Raw genomic sequence first — 18973 nt, forward strand, 5'->3', positions numbered from 1 at the left:
AAATAGTGAATATGCATTGAATTTTGTCAAGTGCTTTTTCTGTATCTGTCAAAATGATCAAATAATTGCTCTCTTATTTTTCTGTTAATGTAGTGAATCACATGGATTGATTTTTATATGTTAAGCCACTCCTAAAAACCTGGGATGTTCCTATGGTGGATTGAATTGTGTCCCATTTTGGACCTTTTTATTAGTCACGGTCTATGGATTCACCAAATTATGCCAAATTGTGGTATAATCTCACAATGGAATAACATCCTGCAATAAGAAGTAATGTACTGAGAAGTGACTGTAGCTCCAGTGATAAGGCTTCTGCCTACTATATGGGAGGACCCTGGTTTGATCCCTGAGGCCTCCTGGTGAAAAAGAAGAGAAAGTGTGCCTGCATGATGAGCCAGTGCCCGCGCGGCGAGCAAGTGCCCACACGAGTGCCCATGTGGCGAGCTGAGTGCTCACATGGTGAGCTGAGTGTCTGTGTGAGTGCCTGCATGGGGAGCCAGCACCCACCTGGCATGCCAGTGCCCGCACAGCAAGCTGAGTGCCCACACAGCAAGCCAAGTGCTCACATGGTGAGCCAGTGCCCCAGCAAGTGAGTCACACAAGATGATGACACAATAAAAGAGAGACAAAGGGGAGAGGCAAGGTGAAGCACAGTAGAGACCAGGAACTGAAGTGGCAAGATTGACAGGGAACCTCCCTCCACATCAGAAGTCCCCAGGATTGAATCCCAGTGAATCCTAGAGGAGAAAGACGAGAAGAGAAGACAAAAAGAGAAAGAGATACAGAAGATGGCACAGCGAATGGGCATAGACAGCAAAAACAGCAGGGTGGGGAGGGGGAGGAAAAAAGTAATGGACTACTCCATGGTAACTGGGGGCAGGGGTGAGGGAGGGAGCAGGTGAACACTGGGGATTGGTGAGTATGTGGTTGAAATTACAATGTTCAGAAATCTTTCTTGGCAATATGGCAAGTGAGGGTTACTGGCTTAGGATGTTGGCTGTGGGGGCTATTCGGGACAGGGCCATTTCTAGGGAGTGTGTGAGTGTTCATCATGCCATAGTGTTACATCAGTGGGTGGAGACCCATGTAATGAGTGGCAATGTGGTGGACTCCCATCCTGGAGGCCCACTATGTTCTCAAATAGAGGGGCAGGAGTCTCTCTAGAGCATGAGCTGTGCCTAATAAGGGAGGACAACCCTCATTGTTGTTGCAAGTGACCATAAATCTTGTCCTTCGAGGATAGAAGCCTGGTGGTTGCCATGGGTCCCCAGGGGAGCAGGAGGGAGAAATAGAACAGATGGAATAGGAGTCATTCTGGGGCAATGGAAGTGTTCTACATGATCTTGCTATGATGGATGCAGGCCATGTTCAATTACATCAAAATGTATAATAAAAGTGTATGGTCCAAAATGTGAACCATAATGTAAACCACTGACCTTGGTTAGTAACTATGTTTAAATATTTGCATATCAGTTGTAATAAATATACCACCCAAATATAAAATGTTATTAATAGGGGAAGGAGGAAAAGTGGGAGGATATTGGCTTTATGGGAGTTTCTGGTATTCAGTATGTGACTTTTCTGTAACCTAAAACTTCTTTGAAGGTAAAATGAACAAAGTAAGATACTGGAGGAATAAATGGAAGACAGTGTTTCTATACATATAGGACAACAGATCTTACAGTGATGAGAGGCAAAATGTCCAAAACATTTTTTTTCAAATGTTTTCATTATTTTTTTTTAAGATTTATTTTTTAATTTATTTTTCCCCTTCCTCCCCACCCCAGTTGTCTCTCTCTGTGTCCATTTGCTGTGTGTTCTTCTGTGACCATTTCTATCCTTATCAGCAGCACCATTCCTGGGCAGGCTGCATTTTCTTTCATGCTGGGCAGCTCTTCATACGGGGTGCACTCCTTGCTCATGGGGCTCCCCTACGCAGGGGACACCCCTGCATGGCACAGTACTCCTTGCGTGCATCAGCACTGCACATGGGCCAGCTCCACACAGGTTTCGAGGAGGCCCGGGGTTTGAACCGCAGACCTCCCATGTGGTAGACAGACGACCTATCCATTGGGCCAAGTCTGCTTCCCTCATTACTTTTTATTATCCACCCCAAAATTTTTTTTTTATTCTTTTATTTCTTATTTTTAAATCTATCATTATTGTTTCATTTTCTTTTTTTTTCAAAGATTTATTTATTTATTTATTTCTCTCCCCTCCCCCCCCACCCCAGTTGTCTCTTCTCTGTGTCTATTTGCTGCATCTTCTTTGTCTGCTTCTGTTGTTGTCAGCGGCATGGAAATCTGTGTTTCTTTTTGTTGCGTCATCTTGTTGTGTCAGCTCTCCGTGTGTGCAGCACCATTCCTGGGCAGGCTGCACTTTCTTTCGCGCTGGGCAGCAATCCTTATGGGGCGCACTCCTTGCACGTGGGGCTCCCCTACGCGGAGGACACCCCTGCGTGGCACAGCACTCCTTGAGCACATCAGCACTGCACGTGGGCCAGCTCCACACAGGTCAAGGAGGCCCAGGGTTTGAACCGTGGACCTCCCATGTGGTAGACAGATGCCCTAACCATGGGCCAAGTCCGCCACCTGTTTCATTTTCTTATTAATTATATTAGGCTATTTGAGTGGCTTCATTTTTTAAGAAGTTTTGGATCACAGAAGGGTTACAGCTGTGGCAGGGGAGGATCACTGGTGCAGGGTGTAGGTGATGGGGAATACATGGGAGGAAGCCCACCTGGACATACATATAAGACATATAAACGTGCTCAAAACTTCATGCGGCATTGTCACAGTGGATGGAAATTCACACAGTAACCAAAAGAATATTGATTTCCCATCCTGGGGAGCTCTGCCACATTCTCTAATGGAACACCAAGAATCCCCCAAGTATAGGGCAATGACTAGTGAGGAGGATGGTCCATTGGTGGGCCCTTGATTTTGATGACTAGGCTTATGAACCTTTACTCTTGAAATTGAAACTTAAACCTTATATTACAGGGTGCTTAAGAGTTGCCTCCTGGGAGCCTCCTTGTTGCTGAAATGTGGCCTCTGCCTAAGCCAAACTCAGCATATAAATGCATTACCTTCCCCCAAGCAAGGGACGTGACTCCAGGGGATGAGTCTCCCTGGCACGGAGAGATTACTACCAGGCACCAACTAGCAATGCAACTGGGAAAAAGACCTTGGCCAAAAGGAGGAAAGAGTAAAGACAAATCAGCTTATATGGCTAAGAGACTTCAAAGTAAGTCGGGAGGTCGTTTCAGAAGTTACACTTACACTCATCTCAGCAGGATCTCATTGACTGCCAAAGTAGATACTACCCCAAATAGTGGGGCTCCTGAGGGTTCCGGAGACATCCAGACACTATAGTCAGGGCAGATAGCTCACGAGTTTGGTACCTTGTCAGTGGGCCCTACTTTGAAATTTTCGCTCCCAGTGTGACAAAGTTGGAATCAGTTGTGGTTTTCCTATACATGGCTCTTCTGTCCTTTTTGAACCTGTAATTAGTACTAGAGTTGTTAGGTATACATCCAAGAGACTTAAAATTTTGTGTTGTCCATGTGCCAGCTGGGCCCTGAATCGCAATGGAGTTGTAACACCTACACTCCAGTTTGTTGGTCTCACCCAGGACAACTAACAAGAAAGTGATGGGCAACTACCATAGCAAGGAACAGAGAGAGTCCACAACTGCAAGCAAGAAATTCCCATCCATTGGCCCTAATGGACTGCAGCCCCCTCCCAATTAGAGGTGGAGTAGACATCACCATCCCAGAATCCTCAGGATTGGGGAATGAACTATGGACTAAAGAAGACTTACTGGTGTTCTACTATAGACTTATTGCGATTCTAGCAATGGAAGAAATTATATAATTGATGTGGAATCTGTGGCCACTGGAGGTTCTGAGGGCAGGGAGAGGGAAAAACAAGTGTAATACGGGGGCATTTTTTTGGGACTTGGGAATTGTCCTGAATGACACTGCAATGACAGATACTGATGATTATATATCTTGCCATAACCTACAGAATTGTGTGGGACAGAGTGTAAACTACAATGTAAACTTTATTCCATGCTTAGTGGCAATGCTCCAAAATGTGTTCATCAATTGCAATGAATGTACCACACCAATGAAGGATGTTGTTAATGTGGGAAAATGTGAGCAGTGTTGGGAGCAAGAATACGGGAATCTCCTATATTTTTTACGTAACATTTATGTACTCTAAGTATCTTTTTTAAATTAAATAAATAAAATAAAATAAACGACAACAGCCAGTGAATAAAGCATGACGATATCTTCAGTGGAATAAATTAGGTGGATTTTTTTTAAAAAGTAATGAACTACTTATATATGCAATAGTAAGGATGAATCTCAAAAACATGTTGAGTGAAAAGAGCCAGTTTAAAAGAATAATATATTAGCCTATAAGAGGCAAAACTAACATATAATAATAGGTATCAGATCAGAGGTTTCCTGCAGCTGGGAGTAGGGTGGAGATGAGGAAACTCTTGAAGTGATTAAAATTTTCTATATTTTAATTATGATAGTAAGTAGATGGGTGCATACAATAATTAGAATGCATTGAACTGTATACTTAAATTGGTACTTTCCATTATGTGTAAATTACACCACAATAAAATTTATTTTTAAAGGAAATGCCACCAAAATAACAGCTAATGTGCAATATATTGAGTTCATAAAAATTGATTTTGAATAAACTGAAACAAAAAAGACAAATACATTGAAACAAAAAAGGAGGGAAGTCATGAACAGACACAAGTCACAATATAGAGTAGAAATTACTAAGTATGAAAGACTGTGTAACTTCATTAGGAATTCAGGAAAATAAATCAAATGACAAAATATTTTCATCTACCAGATACTGAAAATTTTTCAAATGACAATACTCAAAGTAGGATTGGGTAAATTTTAAGTGTTTGTAAGTATTACTAGGAACACCACTGATTTAATTATTGAGGACATTTTAGTAAATATACCAAAAGTCTTAAAAACTATCATATTTTTTGAACCTGTAATTTCTTCTGTAGGCAACTATCTTAAGGAAAACAAGATAGTTATATACAGAAAGTCATTAGTAATATTTAAAAATTATAAACAATTTATATGCCCAACTATAATAGAATGTGCAAATAATGACATACCTGTTATTATTTTTAAATGCATGCAGAAATGATGGCATGTAAAAATAGCAGGATTTAGCTCTACATGCACAATATGATCTTCAATATATGTGTTTATATATTTCTCCTCAAGGGAACTCTTGATCCAAGCTAGCTGAATAATCATATGTTCAAAATCCATACATTTTGATAAAATTCAAGGCACAAGTAATCATTAAACCTCCTTAGACATCAGCCCCAAAGCATTTGTGGGTCAAGTCAAATAAGTATTGATAATCATTTCTTGCAACTGGGAGGTTGGTGGGTACTGACAGGGTACTTAAAATGTTCTTTTTCCATCTGTGTGTGTTACAAGGGCTGAAACATTTCAGTTTGTGTAATGAAGAAGCCTCTACAGAATCTCTGAGGGAGCTCATAATCTAGTTAGAATTTTGACAGGCATTGACAGCTAAAGAAAAACACACTGCAGTTTAAAATAGAGAACTAAATTGTTCTGTATACACTGTAAATGCAATGAAAGGTCACACTCGGAGAAAGATACTTCTGAACTAAGAAAGGAGGGGGGAAAATGCCTTGGGCTGGGCCTGGACAGAGTGTATAATGGAAAATAATGGAACACATGGCCAACCAAAGGCATGGAAAAGGAAATAAGCATGCTGTGAGGGTGAGCCACAGCGTGCCGCAGGTCAGGTCTACAGCAGAAGGTGCATGCTGGAAAATCAAGGAAGCTCAGATACGACAGGCCTGGCGTAAGGAAGGCCTCTGAATGCCTGGACTAGTTCAGTGTGTGGTAGAATCTACTGAAAATTCTAGATCAGAAAAGTAGCGTAATAAAAATGGTGTTTTGGAAAAAATCAATCAGGCAGAATGCTGAGTGGTAATGGAAATGGGGAGAAAGTGAAATCAGAAAGTTGCCATTTAGTAACAGCTGTCATTTATTGGAGTCCTTCCTATGAATTGGGTACTACGCAAAAAGATTTTAATAAAATGTTGAATTTAATCCTTCCTAAAGACCTGTGAGTAGTAATTATTATCCCCAACTTACATAAAAGGAACGTAAGATTTAGAGAAATTACATAACTTACTCAATATGACAGTGCTAATAAGACTTACTCTCAATCTAGTCTGCACAGGATTCCCACAGATGAGCTCCCAATCCAAAATTACAAAACACATGAGGAAATAATCACCATGAGCAAGAGTCAGTAGAAACAGGGAACTGAAGAATTACTCACTTAACAAGAATCTTATAATTAAAATGGCTAAATACAAAAGTAGAAATCAAAAACATAAAATTAGAATAAAATGCTAGGAGAAAAAGAATAAGGAAAAAATTAAGATAAGATCCGAATAGAACTAGAAATAAACAACATATTCAAGGAGATTAAAATGCAATATAGATTTAAAGAAATTATCCAAAATGCAGCATAGTGTGATAAAGAGAAGGAAAATACAAAAGAGAGGCTTAAAAGACAAAGGCTTTACAATGAGATCTAACATATTTCTAATCAGAGTTCCAGAAGGAGAAAATAGAATTTAAAAGAGTCATAGTCAAAGGGATAATAGCTGAGAAGTTTTCACAATCAATAAAAAGACATGGCCATCTGGGCCCTGAGCCTCAGTGGTGTTGCAGTACCTACTCTCTAGTTTGATGGACTTACCCAGGTCAGCTCACAGGGAGGTGAGGATGGACAACCACCACACCAAGGAACCAAAGAGTGTACAGGTGCAGGCATGAGATTCCCATCCACCAGCTGTGTGGAATCAAATCCTCCTTTCAATTGAGAGGTGAAGTGGGCATCACCACCCTAGAGTCCTCAAGATGGAGGAATAAAATATGGCTTAGAGTGGACTTACTGGTATTCTACTTTAGAATTATTGTGACTCTAGCAATGGAAGAAATTATCTCATTGATTGGAGACAGTGGCTATGGGAGTTGCTGAAGGCAGGAAGAGGGAAAAGAAAGTGTGACATTTTCAGGACTTAGAGTTGTCCTGAATGATGCTGCAGGAACAGATGCAAGACATTATATATCCTGTCATAACCCACTGAATGGACTGGTAGAGAGTGTAAACTACAATGTAAACTAATCCATGCTGTGTAGCAGTGCTCCAAAATGTATTCATCAATTGCAATGAATGTATCAAACTAATGAAAGAAGCTGTTGATGTGGGAAAAGTGAGGTGTGTGAGGAGTGGGGCATATGGAAACCTCCTATATTTTTTAATGTATATTTTGTGTGATCTATGTAGCTTTTAAAAATAAATTTAAAAATAGGTTTTAAAAAAATTTTCTAAAGACATAAACCTTCAGAACCAGTAAGCAATGGTTCTAATGAACCCTAAATGAACCCTAACAGGTATTAATAGATTTAGCGTTTGCCCAGATAAATAATAATAATGGGACTGCAGAATATTAAATACAAAGGAAAAATCTTAAAAAGCAGCTCCAGAGAAAACACAAATGACCACAATTAGACTGGCAATGCACTTATTAACAGCAACTGTTCCTTTACTTTGATTCCACAACAAGAAGAACAACAAATGAATCCAAAGAAGAAAGTAGGAAATAACAAAGATTAGAACAGAGCTAAATGAAATTGAGAATGAAAAAAATACTAGAAAAAAATTTAACAAAACCAAAATCTTGGTCTTTGAGAAGATTAATAAAATTGACAAACCCTTAGCTGAATTAAGAAAAAAAAGAGAGAAATCATAAATACATAAAATAGAAAACAATGGAGGGAATATCATCACTGATCCTACAGAAATAAAATATCATAAGAGTTTACTTTGAAAAATTGTATCCAACAAAATGGATAACTTAGATGAAAAGGACCAATTTCTAGAAACACATAAGCATTGATGAAGGAAGAAATTGATGAATTCAAGAGACCAATCACAGGTAACAAGATTGAATTAGCTATCAAAAAACCTCCCACCTAAGAAGAGCTCAGGGCAATTTCACTTCACAAGTGAATTCTACCCATATTCTGGAAAGAACTAACACCAATCCTGCTTAAACTTGTTCAAAAAATAGAAGTGGAGAGAACATTGCCTAACTCATTCCATGATACCAACATCACCCTAACACCAAAGCCACCTAAAGACTCCACAAAGAAAAGAAATGACAGACCAATCTATCTAATGAACTTGGATGTTAAAATCTTCAACAAAATACTTGCTAATCATATTCAACAATACATCAAATGAATTATACACCACAATCAAGTAGGTTTCGTCAAGGATGGTTCAAGATAAAGAAAATCAATATAATATACCACATAAACAGATCAAAAGAAAAAAAGCACATGATCATCTCTATTGATATAGAAAAGGCATTCAACAAAATACAGCATTGTTTCTTGATAAAACTCTTCAAAAAATAGGAATAGAGGGCAACTTCTTTAACATGATAAAGAGTATATAGAAAAAACCCACAGCTAATATCATATTCAATGGTAAAAAAGCTAAAGGCTTTCCCTCTAAGATCTGGAACAAGACAAGGATGCCCACTCTCACTGCCCTTATTTAACGTTGTGTTAGAAGTAATTGCTCAAGGACTTAGCCAAACATAAAAGGAATCCAAATTTGAAAGGAAGAAGTAAAAATTTCCCTATTTACAGACAACATGATCTTACGCATAGAAAGTCCTGAAAACTCCACAAAAAATATTCTAGAGCTGATAAATGAGTTCAGTAAAGTGAAAGGATCTATGATTGACAGAAAAAATCAGTAGCATTTCTGTACACCAATAATGAGCAATCTGAGGAGGAAATCAAGAAAAAAAATCCATTTACAATAGCAACTAAAAGAATCACATATCTAGGAATAAACTGACTAAAGATGTAAAGAACTTGTACTCAGAAAATTATACAACATTGTTAAAGGAAATCAAAGAAGACATAAAAAAATGGAAGAATTTTCCATGTTAATGGATTGGAAGACTAAGCATCATTAAGATGGCTGACCTATCCAAATTGATTTAGTGCAATCCCAATAAAAACTACAACAGCATTTTTTACTGAATTGGGAATGCTAATTATGAAATTTATTTGAAAGGGCAAGGAGCCAGAAATATACTGAAAAAAGAAAAACTAAATTGTAGAACTCATGCTACCAGCTGTTAACACATACTATAAAGCAACAGTGGTCAAAACTACATGGTAGAGCTCTATCACAGTCCCTAAAGGAACAGCAACAATCCCCAAGTGTAACAGCAAAGACCGAAAAAGGAAGGTCCAACAATGAGCCCTTGATACTAATGACTATGCTTGTGAGCCTGTGCACCTGAAATAAGAACACAGCTTAGAGCTGCAGGGTGCCAAGGAGTTACCTCCTGAGAGCCTCCGTGTTGCTCAAATGTGGCCAGTCTCGAAGCCAAACTCAGCATGTAAAAGAGTTGCCTTCACCCCAGCGTGGGACATGATTCCTGGGGATGAGCCTCCCTGACGCCAAGGGATTACTACCAAGTACCAGCTGATGATGTAAGTAGAAAATGACCTTGAATAAAAGGGTCAACTCAGACCAGCAGAATATCTCAATCTACATATAATACCAGGAGTTAAAAATGCTTTTTGACCTGAATAAAAGGGGGAAATGGAAAGGACAAATGAGTTTATATGGCTGTGAGTCTCCAAAAACAGCCAGGAGGTTATCAGAGGGGTTGCCATTATGCACACCTGAGCAGAATCCCAGAGACAGATAAAGTAGATACAACCCCAGGTATTGGTTCTAATGAGGGTTACAGAGACCCACAGGTTCTATGATCATGGCAGATGGAGTTCGGTGCCATGTCAGTTGGCCCTACTTTGGAGTTTGTGTTTCTGTGTGATGGAGCTGGACTCAGATGTGATCTTTGTTCACAAGCCTCTCCTGTTACTTTTACCAGAACTGTAATTGGTGCTCGGGTTTAATATATACCCAGGGGACCTAAATCTCTGGACTGACCATGTGATAGCCAGGCCCTGAGCCTCAACAGACTTGCAACTCCTACACTCTGGTTTATTGGACTTACCCCACTCAGCTAACATGGAGGTGAAGAAGGTCAACCACACCAGGGAGCCAAGAGTGCCTACAGCTGAAAGCAGGAGGATTGCATCCAGCATCCATGTGGAATCTAAGCCCCCTCTTGATATAGATGTGGAGTGGACACAACCATTCCAAGGTCCACAGGATGGAGGAATAGAGTATGGATTAGAGTGGACTTACTGATATTCTATTCATGAACTATTGTGATTGGTAATCGAAGAGGGTGTGGCATTGGTGTGGGGAGGGTGGCCATGGTAGTTGCTGGGGGAGATGAGATATGGGGGTGTTATCGGGACTTGGAGTAGTCCTGGGTGGTGCTGCAGGGACAGTTGCCAGACATTGTGTGTTCTCCCATGGCTCACTGGGTGGAATGTGAGAGTGTGGGCTATGATGTGGACCATTGACCATGAGGTGCAGTGGTGCTCAGAGATGTATTCACCAAATGCAATGAACATCTCTGATGATGGAGGAGATCGTTGTTATGGGGGGAGGAGTGGGGTGAGGTGGTGGGAGGTATATGGGGACCTCATATTTTTTGAATGTAATATTAAAAAAATAAAGGCAAAAAAAACTACATGGTATTGGCACAAGGGTAAACATACTGACCAATGGAACCAAATTGAGAGATCTAATATATAATCTTCATGTGTACAGTCAACTGAGATTCAGGAAAGCCACCAACCCTTGGGACAGAATGGCCTCTTCAACAAATGGTGCTGAGAAAACTGTATATCCATATCCAAAAGAATGAGAGAGGATCACCATTTCATCCCTATACAAAAATTAACTCAAGATGGATCAAAAATCTAAATATAAGAGCCAAGCCCATAAAGCTCCTAGAATATGATGTAGGGAAGCATCTACAAGATCCTATAGTAGGAAATGGTTTCATAAACTTTACACCTAAAGCATGAGTAATGAAAAGTAAAATAGACAAATGGAACCTCCAAAAAATTAAAAAACATTTGCCCTTCAAAGGAGTTTGTCAAGAAAGTGAAAAGGCAACCTACTCAATGGGAGAAAATATTTGGTTACTATTTACCCAATAAGGGCCTAATATCCAGCATATAAAGGAATCCTACATGTCGAAAATTAAAAAACAAACAATGCATTTTTTTAAATGGTCAAGAGATTTAAATAGATACTTTTGCAAAGTGGAAGCACAAATGGCTAAAAAGCGCTTGAAAAAATGCTCAACATGACTAGCTATTAGCTGTGCAAATCAAAACTACAATGAGATATCATCTTACACTCATTGGACTGGCAGCTATTAAAAAAAGAGAAGACTGCAAGTGTTGGGGAGGATGTGGAGGAAAGGGAAAACTCATCCACTGCTGGTGGAAATGTAGAATGGTGCAGCCATTGTGAAGAACAGTTTGGCAGTTCCTCAGGAAGCTAACTATAGAACTGCCATGTGATCCAGCAATCCCACTTCTGAGTATATATCCAGGAGAATTGAAGACAGGGACACTAACAGGTATATGCACACCAATGTTCATAGTAACATTATTCACTATTGCTAAAAGTCAGAAGGTACCCAAGTGTCCATCAAAAGATGAATGGATAAGCAAATTGTGGTATTTACATACATGGAATATTATCCAGCTGCAAGAAGGAATGCAATATTAACACACAGGACAACATGGATGAATCTTGAAGACCTATGTTGAATGAAGTAAGCCAGTCACTGAGGAACAAATATTACATGACCTCACTCATATAAATTAAGCAAATTGAGCAGACTCATAGAGCTAGAGTCTGGAAGCTAGGTTATCAGGAGAGAGAAAGGGAGTAGAGGGTGGTAAGCTGATGCCCAGTATGGGCAAAACCTATGTTAAGGTGGAAGAAGGTGGTTCGGCAGTGGATGGGGGTGATAGTGGTGCGGGGATGTGAGTGGGTTTGACAGTTTTGGAGTGTGAGGGTGAGCAGTGTGGGGGGAGTTGGTGTTGGACTGCCCATGGAACTGGGGAAAGGACTGGAATAAGGAACAGGTAAACCCTGGGAACTTTTAGATCTGTGGTTAAAACCACAAAGGTGGGAATGTTCTTTCAGCAAATATGGCAGGGGAGGATTATTGATGCAGGGTGATATGTGGGAAAGGGCACACCTGGGCATGCTTCTGAGGAATATGAAGGTGTTCGTCTTGTCATAGGGTATTATCTCAGTGGGAGAATACCCATATAACAAGCAAGAAAATATTAAACTCCCTGGGGAGTCCTGCTAGGTTCTCAAATAGAGGGGCAAGTGTCTGAAGAACATAGGCAGTACCTAATAAAAGATGATGAACCAATATGTCAAGCCCTCAATATTAAAGCATGTAACTATGAATGTTACTCTTCAAAAATTGCGACATAGTGGTTACCATGGGTTCTGAGGGAGGGAAATGGAAGAATGAATAGAGCATGGGGCATTTTTAGGGCAATGGTATTGCTCTGCATGATCTTGCAATGACAGATATAGATCATTATGCATTTTCTTAGAACATATAAAAGTATGTGGTGCAAAATGTGAACCATAATGTAAACCACTGGCCATGGTTAGTGGCAATGTTTCGATATTTGTTCTTCAGTTGTAATAAATGTTCCATACTCATGTAAGATGCTATTAATAGGTGAAAATGTGAGATGTGGAAGGGGTGAGGTCAGTGGGAATATCCTATATTTTCTATGCAACTTTTCTGTTACCTAAAGCTTCTTTGAAAATAGAGTGAAAAAATAAGATGCTGGGGGAGCATACAGAAGAAATGTCACTGTACCTAAAAGATAACAAATCTTACAGGCATGAAAGACAAAATGCAAAAAATATATCTTTTTTTACTTTTTAAGATATTTTATTTTATTTTGTATTTTGTATTTTTTTTATATTTTTATTTATTTATTGGCTTTGTTTTAGGGCAGGTTTTGGATTGCGGAAGAGTCACAACAGTAGCAGGGGAGGATCACTGGTGCAGCATGTCAGCGGTGGGGGGATGTGTGGGAATAGATGCCCCTGGAGCATGCCTCTAATGAATATGAATGTGTTCAAGGGGTCATAGGGTGTTGTCTCAGTGGGTCAACCGAAAGAATATTGAATTCCCATCCTGGGGAGTCCTGCTACATTCTCTAGTACAGCAGTAAGAATCCTTAGAATACAAGGGCAGGGCTAAGTGAAGGAGGACAGACCAATACACCAGGCCCTTGATATTGATGTTTGTACTTATAAACCTTCTTCTTTTGAAATTGAAACTTAGCCTAATATTATATACTTCCTAAGAGTTACCTCCTGAAGTCTTCCTTGTTGCTCTAATGTGGACTCTCTCTAAGCCAAATTCAGCATATAAATGCACTGCCTTTCCCCCACCCCTGCCCCTAGCATGGGACATGACTGCCAGGGATGAGCCTCCCTGGCATTGAAAGAATACTACCAAGCACCGACTAATGATGCATTTAGAAAAAGACCTTGACCAAAAGGGGGAAATATTAACTACAAATGAGTTTTTATGGCTAAGAGACTTCAAAGTGAGTCAGGAGGTCATTCCAGATGTGTTACGCTTATACATATCTTAAGAGGATCTCACTGACTGCTGCAGTAAACAGGGCCTCAAGCGGGAGGGGGGAGGGCTCCTGAGAGCTCTAGAAACATCTAGACACTATTGGCAGGGCAGACAATCCCAGGAATTTGGCACCCTGTCAGTGGACCTTACCTTGGAATACGTGACAACCTATCCCCTTAATGTTTTGGAGTTGGACTCATTTATAATTTTCCTACATGTGGTTCTTATTCCCCTTTTGTTTGAATCTATAATTAGCACTATACCCATGAAATATGTAAATATGTGTCTGAGATACTTAAATCTTCCAGCTGTTCAGTGCCAATTAAGCCTTGAATCTCAGCAGAGTTGCAGCCAACACCTACCCTCCAATTCATTGGACTCATTCAGGACAATTAACAAAAGAATGATGATGGACATGCCTATCCAAAAAAAAAAAAAAAAAGAGTATCTACAACTGTAACAAGACAATTCCACCCAGCTGCCACATGGTATCTAAGTCCCCACTCAATTTGAAGCAGAGTAGGCATCATCATCCCAAAATCCTCGAGATTGAGGAGTGAACAAACATAAGGGCTGTATGCAACTATAGACTAAAGTAGACTTATTATTATTGTAGTAATAGAAGAATTTGTGACATTGATATAAAGGCAGTGTCACCAGGGGTTCTGAAAGGAGGGAGAGGGAAGAATAGGTGTGACGTGGACATTTTTGGGACATTAGAATTGTCCTGCATTACATTACAATGATGAATACAAACTATTACACATTTGTCAAAACTTATAAAATTGTGCAATGCAAAATGTAAACCATACTGTGAACTATGGACCATGGTTAGCAGCCATGCTTCAATATATGTTCATAAATTGTAACAAATGTACCACACTAATGAAAGATGTTGTTAATTTGGGAAAGTAGGGTGTGGGATGGGTAATGGGATTCCCTTATACTTCAATGTAATATTTTTGCAGTCTAAAGCTTTTTTAAAAGTAATAATAATAAAATTTTAAAAATAAAACAGTCTAAGGTCCTCAGTAAGAGAGTAGATATTAACTAGAGTTTTAGATCCATCATTCTTTAGATAAGAGTAGAAACAGGAACTCAAGGCATACTTAATGAGAGAAAAACTCATAAGGAGTTTCCAACTGTATTTGTGATTTTTTTTTCTTACACTGAGTAGTGATTAGATTACTTGGCTATTCACCATAACATTTTCTGTGTCATTTTATACATCTTAAATATTTCATAATTTTTAAATGCTATGGCAAGTGTAAATATCAACATTACTTTTTTTTCATTGAATTGTAACATTTGTGATTCAAATAAATTGTTGGGGTTTATCAAAAAGATAATCTAGCATTCCTATAATGAAGCAGGAGTTACCTAGTGACTATATGTGAGGGCTGTGGGCCATTCTGGAGTTAGGTTGTGCCTCCACCATTTACCAGTTTTGGGACCTTGGGCAGTTATTTAACACTACATACTTTGGTTTCTGCATTGGTAAAATGAGAATAATAACAATATTGCTATCTCATAGGCATGGTTTTGTAAGGCACCAGTAAGAATGTGTGTGAAAGTGCTTTTTGTAAACCAAATTACTTTTCAAAAATTAGATATTTTACAGAAAGGCAGAAGAAAATGTGATGTTCTAAGAGGTAAAGGACACAACAGGACAAGAGAAATGGAAAGGAAAGGTGATAATCTACAGATAGAATTTTCTTTACTGCCACACACCCAAATGACATGAGTGTCTGCTGCCTTACCAGCCTCTTCCCTGCCTGTCATCCAGTCTTTTCTGGAAGAGTGGATATGTATCATACCTTCAGTATTCTCAAAACAGTCAGAGATGGATAAAGGAAATAATGCTCCATTCTAATTCTTTTCAAACACACAATATACTCAACTCAAGTCATCAGTCCTAAATTCAGAAGACATAAGTCCTCACTGGAAAACTATCATAACTCCATGAGAGTAACAAGCATTCAGAATCATGAAAAGCAAACTGTGACTGTTAGCTCCTTCTATACAGGAAAGATAAGAACAATTAGGGGGGAAAAAATGTGTCAGCTGTCATAGGCATAATATTCTGAGAACTGTAAGTTTGGGGAATATAATATATTTTGTGTGTACATTCTGAATTTTCCTATTACCCAACTGCCTGTCTTGGCAATGCAGATAATCTATGTGATAGGTTGGCCATGCTGTATTTTATTCAAAATTAAGAAATTATAAGCACTGATCACTTAAAAGTGTTGTTTTGAAGTCATCTGCTTGGTCTAACCAAGTAAGTACCTTAACCACAAAGGTAAAATTAATGGAGAAAGGTCTACATTTACCCAATATTATGAGCTTTTGATGAAAGGGAGGATAAGATTCCAATTAAAGGCCTAATTGATGTGGCACAAGAGGTTTCCAAAGAAAGAAAGAATATAGATTTTAAAATAAAGCTGCTGCTCTAACAAACTGTTAGCACAGAGTTTTTATATTGTACCCTCAGTTTTGTGAATTATGCACAGAACATAACACTCTGAAGCTCATAGCAATGATGGAATACACTCCTGACATGAAGCGTCTATTCTTCTCATGACAATTAGTACACGGTTCTCTGGACAGCCTCTTCCATTAGACTAGAAGCGTTTTGAGGCCTGAGGTCCTGTTCATCATTGGGTCCTTGTATGGAGTAGGTACTCAATATATTTGTTGAACGATGATCATATGAATGAAATGGCATCGTGCGTGGTAGCCCCTTCCTGTTTCAACTTGAAAAGGCTTTTGTTGACAGTCTCTATGTATCCTGTCCTAGTGAAGATGTGTTTCCAATAATGTTTTGTTCAGCTGGGTTGATTGAAATCCTATTGTCCAGTTAGGACACAGGAATGAATTATGTACACAGTAGGCCAGTTAACTGTGCCAAGATCTATGGTCACAGATTGCAACCTCAATTGACCAGATCAATACAAATGCACATTTCAAATCACTGAAATTTTCCTAAGTTATTAAAACAGTATATATATTTCTTGTGGAAATTCACAGTTGAGTGTGGATTTTGGAAGTGATTACCCTTCAGTTTATAAGTCATTTATGTCCATGGCAGTCCTGCCCTTAACATTCAGGACAGAACAAGAGCACAAATGCAAGACCATACCATATGTCTCTATATATGCATGCCATGAATCAAGCTAACATAAATAAATAGGTTCTATACTTGATGAACGAACATAACTTCCCAACCTCTCAGAAAGCCAGATTAGAACACAGAATCCTCTGGCTCCTTGGAGTTGCTCAATGGGTTATAGTGATAAAGTTAAAGCAGACCCCTGACCCCCAAACAGCCCATCACCAGGCCTTCCCCCTCTCTGTTCTCAGTCCTGGTTCTTTCCTCCAGGGGCCATGAACACAAATCTGTGGGCTTCCCAGCCTGAACATCCAAACTCAGTCCACAGCAACCCCGCCCCAGAGAAACAGCTGCTCCTGCCCTCCCTTTGGCCCAGGGGTACACCAGTCAGTGACAGTCTGCCCAGAAGGGACAGGCATTCAGAGGAGCAACACAGGCTGCAGAGGGGGCTTGGGGCTGTTCAGGCTGGGAATTAATGGACCCCCATACCTGGAACATGGTTCTGGAAGAAGGAACCCAGACTCCTTAGCCCCAAAGATTCCTCATCCATAGAAAGGGATGTGACCAGCAGTGAGCCAAGACAGGGCCCAGGATAGGAACACTTCTTGCCCAGAAATAAGGCACTGGTCTAAGTACAAAGAACCTCTCTAAGACTCTATAGCTTGCAATTCATGCTCTCACACCATAGTGTTAATCCAATACCACGTGAAGGCTGTTGGCAATGGCTATGAGGACAAGATTTTAAGAAATGGTGATAAGCAGATGTGTCGATTCGGCTGCAGATCAGTGACCAAAGAAATGTGATTTAAAAATATATTGGTGTACTTGTTTTTAAAAGCCGTCTTTAATATCTCGTGTTTCCTTTTACATGGACGTTTTAAATTTTCCATCTCCTGAAAGTGTGAAAGTGCAATAACTTTCGTGTTAGAAATGTAATATGATAAAAGTTTACTCATTCTTCAGTGGCTCGTTTTATAGGATTTTCAAGGAACAGCCAGCAATTTTCTGTAGGAATACCAGTTCTGTAGCTAACCTGTCATTTTTAATAGTTTAGAAAATAAAAATGGAAATATCTAATATTTTAGATTAGCAGGTCCTTTTTAAGAGAAAAATAACATCTCTAACAAGAATAAAATAGGAAACTAAATTCCCAGTCTGTTCATCTCGAGGGTTCTGCAATTATTGGGGCCTCAGTTCAAAGATGCCCCCTACTAGCTTGATGATTGCTTTTCAAGCCAAGTGCCAATTTGAAGTGTGTAACAGGACAAATCCTTTCCTAGATGGTAATTTTCCATATTTTGCTCATACAACCAAAGCTACTTTTAGTAGTCTTAAGTTCAGTAAAACGATATTGGTGTTTTCTTACTGCTAGAACCAACTCTTTTTACAACTTATATTCAAATATAAGCTTGCACACAGATAAGGGCACAAGCCATCCATGAAGCTTAGAGACTTTTTACAAACCAGCAGCCAGCTCAAGAATGACAACATGATCATCCCCCAAGATTCCACCCTTGGCTCTCTTCTAGGGACTAGCCCCAACAAGGATAGTTACTATCCTGGCTTCTTACACCTAGGTGTGTTTGGCCTATTTTTGTACTTTGTGCAGGTGACAGTCATCCACATTACTGTGTGTTTTTGTGATCATCCATTCCCATTGCTGTGTGACATTCCAGTGTATGACCACAACCCAATTAATCAAGTCTACCGTTGATGGACATTTGGGTAGTTTCCACTTGGGAGCTATAATGAAAGTGCTTCTTGGAACATTCTAGCACTTTTATTTTGGTGAACATATGTTTACATTTTTGTTGGATATATAACTAAGTGTAGACATACAGAGTTATAGGGATATATAAGAAATACTTTCTGGGCCTTAGTATGCAATGCCAATTTTCAAAAGAGATTGTTGTGCCACCAGCAACACATGAGAATTCCAGTTGCTCCACATTCTCTTCAACACATAATGTTTTTCATCTTTTTCATTTGTTCTGGTGAGTATATGGTGGTATTTTATTTGGGTTTTAATTGTAGTTGCTTAATAGCCAATGAAGTTAAGCATAGTTTCATATACCTATACTCAATTTGTATATCCTTTCTCGCAAAGTGCCTATTGAAATATTTTTTACCCATTTTTCAAATGGCTTATCTACTATT

This window comes from Dasypus novemcinctus, chromosome 16, assembly GCF_030445035.2.
Source record: "Dasypus novemcinctus isolate mDasNov1 chromosome 16, mDasNov1.1.hap2, whole genome shotgun sequence".
Classification (NCBI taxonomy): Eukaryota; Metazoa; Chordata; class Mammalia; order Cingulata; family Dasypodidae; genus Dasypus; species Dasypus novemcinctus.